The following is an 8,170-nucleotide window of genomic DNA, read 5'->3' as shown; positions in this document are numbered from 1 at the left end:
TCTTCAACAGCTTTACTTTATTTTTAAGAATTATTTTATTCAACTTTATTTATTTATTTAAATTTGACCAGAGAGGGACAGAGTGAAAAAGAGAGAGGGAAAGTGAGAAAGCTAGTTGCTAGGTCCGGGGCTTAAACCATGGTCAGCCATGTGAGAGTCCAGTGCCCTTTACCACCATGCCACCTGCCAGCTCCTAAAACTGATACTTCTTTTTTTTCAAAGTATTATTTTATTTCATTTATTATCATCATTATTATTTGTTTAATTTGAGCAGAGAGACAGAGAGGGAGAAAGGGAAAGTAGGAAAGCAAGCTCCAGGTCCAGCTGGAACCTTGGTTGACCATGTGGGAGTCCAGCATCCTAACCACCACACCACCTGCCAGCCCCTAAGGCTGATACTTCTCATTTGAATTCAACAGTACACCATTCTTCTCTTACTTCTTTCATTCCATATTTATATTATCTTTCCTCCACATGGACTGAGAATCCTGGCTCAAAATAATCAATAAATGTTTTCACATCTCAATTTCTTTTTTTTTTTTTTGGAGAGGTTTTTGCTATAGAGCACGTGCGCTCGCCAGACAGACAGAGAGAGACACAGAGAGACAGAGAGACAGAAAGCAAGAAATTACCCCCCAGGGGGGATGGCCACGCCACAATCCCTTCTCCTCCATTCTCCTCTTGGGATTTTGGGCATGCACACACATGCGCCCGGCGTGAGTTTAAGCCACCAGGTCCGGGACTTGAACCGCAGTCGACTACATGGGAGTCTAGCGACAGCCAATACGCCAACTGCTGGTTCCTCACATCTCAATTCTGTATTACACATAATTTAATTTCAGAATTACTAGATTTATATTATACCAAACTTACTAAATGAAGACTAGAATTTCTTTACAGTTTTTCAATTTTATTTGTTTTTGCTTTTTTTTTTTACCTTTAGTCTGAGGCTATGTACCCAAAGTATTGTACTTGGATAAACTGCTTTTTTCTTTCTTTTTTGAGTGGATATATTGTTACTTTGAAATGTAGATATATTCATTGATTTTTATTTGCATTCATAGATGTGTGTGTGTGTGTGTGTGTGTGTGTGTGTGTGTGTGTATGATCAAAAAGAGGCTCTTTAGGTTTTTTTTTTTTTAAGAGGTTTTTGCCTTAGGGCATGTGCACTCACAGGAGAGAGACAGAGACAGTGAGAAGGAAGATGAGAAATCACCCCTCTCAGTGAGGATGGCCATGCCATGTCCATTCTGTTCCATTTACCTCCCAGGATCTTGGGCACATATTCACATGCCCAGCATGAGTTTCAAGTGCCGGGTCTGGGACTCAAACCATGGTCAGCCATGTGTGAGTCCAGCGACATAACTGCTATACCATCTGCTTGCCCCAGGTTATTCATTTCTTCCATGAGCAATAGACACAGAGATCCCCAAACAGAATCTTGACATCGATATCCACTTCTAGTCTCAGCAAGCTTAAATCATCAGCCCACATGTCTGGTGTGCTCAAGGAGATCCCTGGACACAAACCCAGGACTTTTACCCTGTAGGTCCAGTTGCGTTACCGCTGTGCCACTTCAGAGACTTTATTTTAATCAATTTCTTCCATGGGCAAGAGAGAGACATACAGACTGACTGACATAGAGAGTACCCTAAACACGGTCCTGATGCTGCAATCACCTCCAGCCACAGTCAGCCCTAGATCATGGGCACACTCATGCCCCATGTACTCAGAGAGCTCTCCAGATGCTACCCAGATCCTTTCCTCATGGAGCATTGCTGCATCACTGTTTCACTCCAACTTTTTATTTCATTTTTTACTTTTAAAAAAGCTTTATTTTTTTATTTAATTTATTTATTTTTGTATATGCATTCAATCACATTGTTTAGCTTACAATGTGAGCATTTCAATATGTGAACATTTCTCCCCAGTCCCATTGATCAAAATATCTTCAACTGATAACACCACACCTCCCCATCCCGTCAATGCTCTACCTCCGTATCCCTTCTCCAAATGTCCTTCGTTAAGCCCCACCCCTCCACATACACCTCATCTGACATTCACACCTATCTCTTGTGTTTGTACAACAGTTAGTCAATCAGTTTCAGTCATAGAGTGCAGACATTTGGTATATGTTAAGTGGGGACATACACTGTCTCTCCTTCATAGCCTGGCTTGCCTCACTCAGCAGTAAATCTTCCATATTTTTCCACTTTCTGTCAAAAGCCAGGGTTTTGCTGGTTTTTATGGCTGAGTAGTATTCCATAGAGTATGTGTGCCACAGTTTTTCAATCCATTCCTCCATACGGGGGCATTTGGGTTGGTTCCATGACTTAGCAATTGTGAAAAAAAGCTTTAGTTTTAATCCTTCCTAAAGGAATACACATTTGAATGTAATATCTTCACTCCATGAATACATTAGCAGTAAAGCCTTCACACCAAAGTCCTATACTTCAGTCCAGAGGTTATACCTTCCAGCAGGAGAACATGTTCCATCAAACCCATCAACTTAAGGATGCTCTGCTTCCTGCTAAAAGCATGTGAGACACAAATATCAGGTGAATGGGTGGATTAATAAAGCAGGGGGGCCGGCAAGTGGTGTGGTGGATAAGGGTGCTGGATTCCCACATGGCCAACCACGGTTCGAGTCTCAGACCTGGTGGCTTGCTTTCTCACTTTCCCTCTCTCACTCTCTCTCTCTCTGTGACATTCTGATCAAATTAAAAATAAATAAATAAATAAATAGAAATGAATGAATAAATACATTTTAAAAAAATGAAGCTAGGACTCTAAAAACAGGCCCATGTCACATCCATTAATCTTTCCTTACCCTCCAAATCCTCAGACTTATCTGGTAAAGTCTGTCATCACAGCAGCTGGGAAGGCCTAACTTCACAAATGCACCAATGTGTTTGTTTCATTTGTTACTTTGAGTTGGGAATATTTTAATGGTGTCTTATTTTTTTCTTAAGAGAGATATTTGCTATAGGATACATATACTTATCAGAGAGAGAAACAAAGTGAGAAATCACTCCTCGGAGGGAAGGCCACATTACAATACCTTCTCTTCCATTCTCCTCTGGAGGTTTTGGGAATGCATGCACATGCACCGAGCCTGAGTTTCAAGCTTCTGGGTCCAAGACTCAACATATGGTCGGCCATATGAAAGTCCAGCAATGTAACTATTATGCCATCTGCTGGTACCAGTGTCTTAATACTTTTCATAAGGTAAATCAGACATAAAAGGTTATTTCTGAGACCCGCAAGTAGCATGGTGATTAAGGGCACTGGACTCCCACATGGCTGACTGTGGTTTGAGTCCCGGACCTGGCAGCTTGCTTTCTCACTTTCCCTGCCTCTCTCTCTCTCTCCCTCTCTCACTCTGTCCCTTTCTGATCAAATAAAAATAAATAAATTAAATAAATACAGTTAAATAATAATTCTTAAATAAAAAGATTATTTCTTTCCTTCTCTTCCTTTGACTAAAGTCCCACTTTGTTGGTGAGTCCATATGTATTTGTCAAGAGATAGTCCAGCTGGCATTATCTGGGCTCTCTGGAACCTTGGGTTCCCTCTGAATGACTAGAGGCTTTACTGAAGACAGATTTGTCTAAGTCTACAAAGACCTCTATGTAACAAACACCAGGTGAATCACCCTGGCTTCTTTTATTTATTTATTTTTTAGAGGTTTTTGTTATAGGGCGCGTGCGCTCGCCAGACAGAGAGAGACAGATAGAAAGCGAGAAATCACCCCCCGGGGTGATGGCCACGCCACAATCCCTTCTCCTCCATTCCCCTCTTGGGATCTTGGGCACGCAAGCACACGCACCCAGCGTGAGTTTAAGCCACCGGGTCCGGGATGCGAACCATGGTTGACTACGTGGGAGTCCAGCGACATAGCCATTACGCTAACTGCTGGTCCCAGCTCACCCTGGCTTCTATCAAAGCTAGCTTCTTAGTGTCAGTGAGACATCTCTCCTTTTCTTCTCTCCATCATTCCCTACTGACTGCTCCTTTTGAATTTGCTCACCAGGCGTCTGCTGAAAATTTGGGAACATATTCTACTCTAAATTCCCAAGTAGCCAGGAGAAGCTAAGGTAGGTGCTTGCTTAAACTTGTGAGCTACAGTCAAAGAGACACACACTGCACCATTCCAGTCCATCTGAAATGTGCGTAAGTCAAAACCATCTGCATAAAACACAACCAGCTATTGGGATGGCTATGGAGCTGGGATCAAATTCAAAGTGCTATCAAGTCACGGGAACAAGAAGAAAATGGAGTAACTGAAGAATCTGAAACATACCAATTTGTTTGTGCAGAAGGCAGCTTTTACCCAGGCATAAATGCATCTCCCAGATTATTACAAAAATAAAGAACAGACCTCAAAAGCTGACACTTTCTTTCCCATTTGTCACTTAAAAATAAGACATATGTGGAACTAGTAGGTAGCATGGTGGTAGACATGAAGTTTGGAAGGAGAGAAAAGCCTGAGGGTACATTAAGCAGTTACACTTCCTTTCTTTTCTTTTCTTTTTTCTTTCTTTTTGGAGAGGTTTTCTGCTACAGGGCGTGTGCGCTCACCAGAAAGACAGAGAGACAAAAAGTGAGAAATCACCCCCCGGGGGGATGACCATGCCGCAATCCCTTCTCCTCCATTCTCCTCTTAGGATCTTGGGCACTCACACACATGTGCCTGGCGTGAGTTTAAGCCGCCAGGTCCAGGATTCAACCCACAGTCGACTACGTGGGAGTCCAGTGACATAGCCATTACGCTAACTGCTGGTCCCACACTTCCTTTCTTTGCTGTAACTTGGCCAGTGGCTGCTGCTGTGACCCTGGCTAGGAAGATAGTTGTGGATGTGACTGATCAGATGGACTTTGGGGCCTGAATAGGAATTTCCCTTCTTGCCACAGTTACAGAGGTGCACATCTGGCTGTTCAGGAACTCCAATCTACTGAACATAATCTGGCTGTAATAAAACAGTTCATTTTTTAGGAGTGATATCTTGTGAGATGCAGAAATACAATTTCCATCATGGGGTTAAGCCACCAAATTCTTCTCTTCCTGTTCCTGGCTTTGTACACAAACATTACCCAATTACCTTAATTTCCATTAGCTGTAAAGATACCAAATTCTGGGACATTGTTGTGGTATGGTTAACTACCTTCTCTGTCCATTCTGCTACCTCCATAGAGTGACTCTGCTTTGGGCCAACTAGAGGCCCAAAGCAAGTCTGCACAGAAATGGTCTCTGCAGTCCACACACCAGCTTCTGTTGCTGAAATTGAAGAGTGGAGAACAAACTGCTTTGGGAGAAAAAGAGAAAAAAACAAACAAAAAAAAATAAACCCTCACTTTGCTCTATGGAGCAGGAACAAAGGTCATTGATCCAGGATCAGAGCAGTCTGAAGGATAGGCTTGGTCACAGAGAGTGCATCAAATTGTAAACAAAGTTTCCATGTTTTACTTGTTCGAATTGGAGTTTTCCATTTGCAGTGATGGTAGTACAAAAAAAAAAAAAAAATACTGTCTGAAGATACATCTACAAACCTGTCCCAGGATCAGCAGATCCTGGAATCAGCAGATTACATAATGATTACCCGCATAGTCGACTGAGGTTTGAGTCCCCAACCAGAGGCTTAAAACTCACACTGGGTGCTTGTGCATGTGCACCCAAAGTCCTGAGAGGAGAATGGAGGAGAAGAGATTGCAGTGTGGCCATCCCTCCTAGGGGTGATTTCTCACTTTCTGTCTGTCTGTCTCTCTGTCTCTCCAGTAAGCGCACATACCCTGTAGCAAAAATCTCTCTCTTAAAAAAGAAATAACCAGTCCCTATAGCAACCTTCTGACTGTTGGAGGAGACAGCTGCGAGGGTCTAGACTGAGGCCCACTTCATGGAGACAGGCTCTAGGGAAGCAAAGTTGTGTGAGGTAGAGAATGCCATGCTTATGGAGTTGTTGCTCACAGCCGCTGTGTGGACAGTCACTGAGCCCAACATCCTGTTGATGTGATTTGTGATATAGTCTGTCTCTACAACCACAGGGAGCTCCAGGCCATTCCATGAATGGATATCACACCACCACATCTTATAGTGTCTGCTGTGATGTTTTTGCTCACAAAATCCACAGAGATTCATGACTTCTGGAGCCATTTGGGATTTGTGAATTATCACCTACCATACTCTCCATTGTAAACTCCACTGTCATTCCATCTGTTAGAGATTGGGCTGGTAACTCTAGAAACATTCTCCATAGAGATCGTTGTATGCAAGGCCACCTCATGATCATCACTGAAATGAAGACTTTGGGCACCATGTCTGTTCACAGACCTAGAGACTATGGAAACAATGCCTATTTTTTGTTTGTTTGTTTTATTTTGTTTTGTTTTGTTTTGTTTGCTACAGGGCACGTGCACTCGCCAGACAGAGAGAGACAGAGAAACAGAAAGCGAGAAATCACCCCCCAGAGGGGATGGCCATGCCGCAATCCCTTCTCCTCCATTCTCCTCTTGGGATCTTGGGCACGCACGCACACGCACCCGGCGTGAATTTAAGCCACCAGGTCCGGGACTCGAACCGTGGTCGACTACATGGGAGTCCAGCGACATAGTCATTACGCTAACTGCTGGTCCCAGCAAAGCCTGGTTTTAATCCAACATGTCCATTGACTAATAGGGACCTAATATTCAAGGGTTATTAGTGAGGGATAATGCTGTATAACATCAATATTTATAGAGTTGGGGTGGAGGTATTGGAGAGGTGTTCTGTTAGCTAAGTAAGAAATAAAATGCCAGGCAAAATGGTTCTGAAATAACTACTCTGCAGGTGAGGGTAAGGAGGCGGAGGTAGAATGTAGTTTTTCTCAGGCAGGCCACACATCATCCCTCAATCCCCAAAACTGAGCATCAAAGACAAAGCAGAAGGTAGAGAGTTCAGGGAGGGACCAGGTTTGGAATTGCCACTGATAAGCCTGGGGCAGAAATGGCACTTTGTGTGGTTGAGGCAGCCAAACCCTAGTGACTTCCTGAGACTGGCAAGGCATTGCTCACAGAGGATGAAGTCAGTTGCTCCATCCCCATTGGGTTTAAGTTAATTTCATTATTCAGGTAATGCTTCTGCTTTATGGAATGGCCGAGTGTCAGAGAAAAGGGCACTTGCAAGGCGGGGAGCTGGCATCAGGGTTCGCAATCAAGGGTTATGTGCTATCACATCTTCTTAAAATTGCTGCGCAAACATGGCCATTTGTCCCCAGGGCCACTCGACTTCTCCTGAGGGCTAGAGTCTATAGACCCAGCCACTGGACAAAGCATGCCAAGGTAAACCTGGAGCCTTTTCTCTCCCAACTTTTTATTTTTAAGTTGAAAAGTAAGAGAAATTGACCATAGCTGTTTCAGTATTACAATTTTATTTATTTATTTATAATTCTGCAAACGGGCCCATGGGCTCACCAGAGATGGAGACATAGAGAGAGGGAGAGAAAGAAAGTGCCCCCATTTGAGGGATGATCATGCTGCAATCCTTCCTCCTTAATTCTTCCATTCTGTGGGGATTTGGGGCATGTGCATACATCCCATGTTTTTCAAGTAACTGAGTTGGGGATTTTAACTGCAAGGTCAGATATGTGATGATCCCACTTTTTTTTTTTTTTTTTTCTTTTAGAAGCTTTTGCCTTAGAAGACCTGGCAGGTGGTGTGGTGGTTAAGGTGCTGGACTCCCACATGGTCAATGATGGTTTGAGTCCTAGACCTGGAGGTTTGCTTTCCTACTTTCCCTTTCTTTTTCTATCTTTTTGGTCAAATTAAACAAATAATAATGATAATAAATGAAATATGGACTGGCATTTGGCATAAAGGTTATATCACTGGACTCCCTTGTAGTTGACCGTGGTTTGAGTCCCAGACCTGGTGGCTTAAACTCACGCTAGGTGTGAGTGTGTGTGTGCCCAAGATCCCGAGAGGAGAATGGAGGAGAAGGGATTGTGGCCTGGCCATCTCCCCTGAGGGGTGATTGCTCGCTTTCTGTCTCTGTGTCTCTCTCCATCTTTCTGGCGAGCACACATGCCCTATAGCAAAAACCTCTCAAAAAAAAAATAAATAAATGAAGTAAAAAATAATTCTTTTTTTTTTCTTTTTTTGGGAGAGGTTTTTGCTATAGGGAGGGGACGCTCCCCAG

General features: G+C 43.2%; 1 pseudogene; it reads right to left on the bottom strand.

Moving 5' to 3' along the window:
* Positions 1–4,772: 4,772 nt before the first annotated feature.
* Positions 4,773–8,170, bottom strand: part of LOC102492325 (uncharacterized) — a 20,330-nt pseudogene continuing 16,932 nt past the window's right edge.

Source organism: Tupaia chinensis, unplaced genomic scaffold (genome assembly GCF_000334495.1).
Source record: "Tupaia chinensis unplaced genomic scaffold, TupChi_1.0 Scaffold000478_3, whole genome shotgun sequence".
NCBI lineage: Eukaryota > Metazoa > Chordata > Mammalia > Scandentia > Tupaiidae > Tupaia > Tupaia belangeri.
This window is presented reverse-complemented; position numbering and strand designations above follow the sequence as displayed.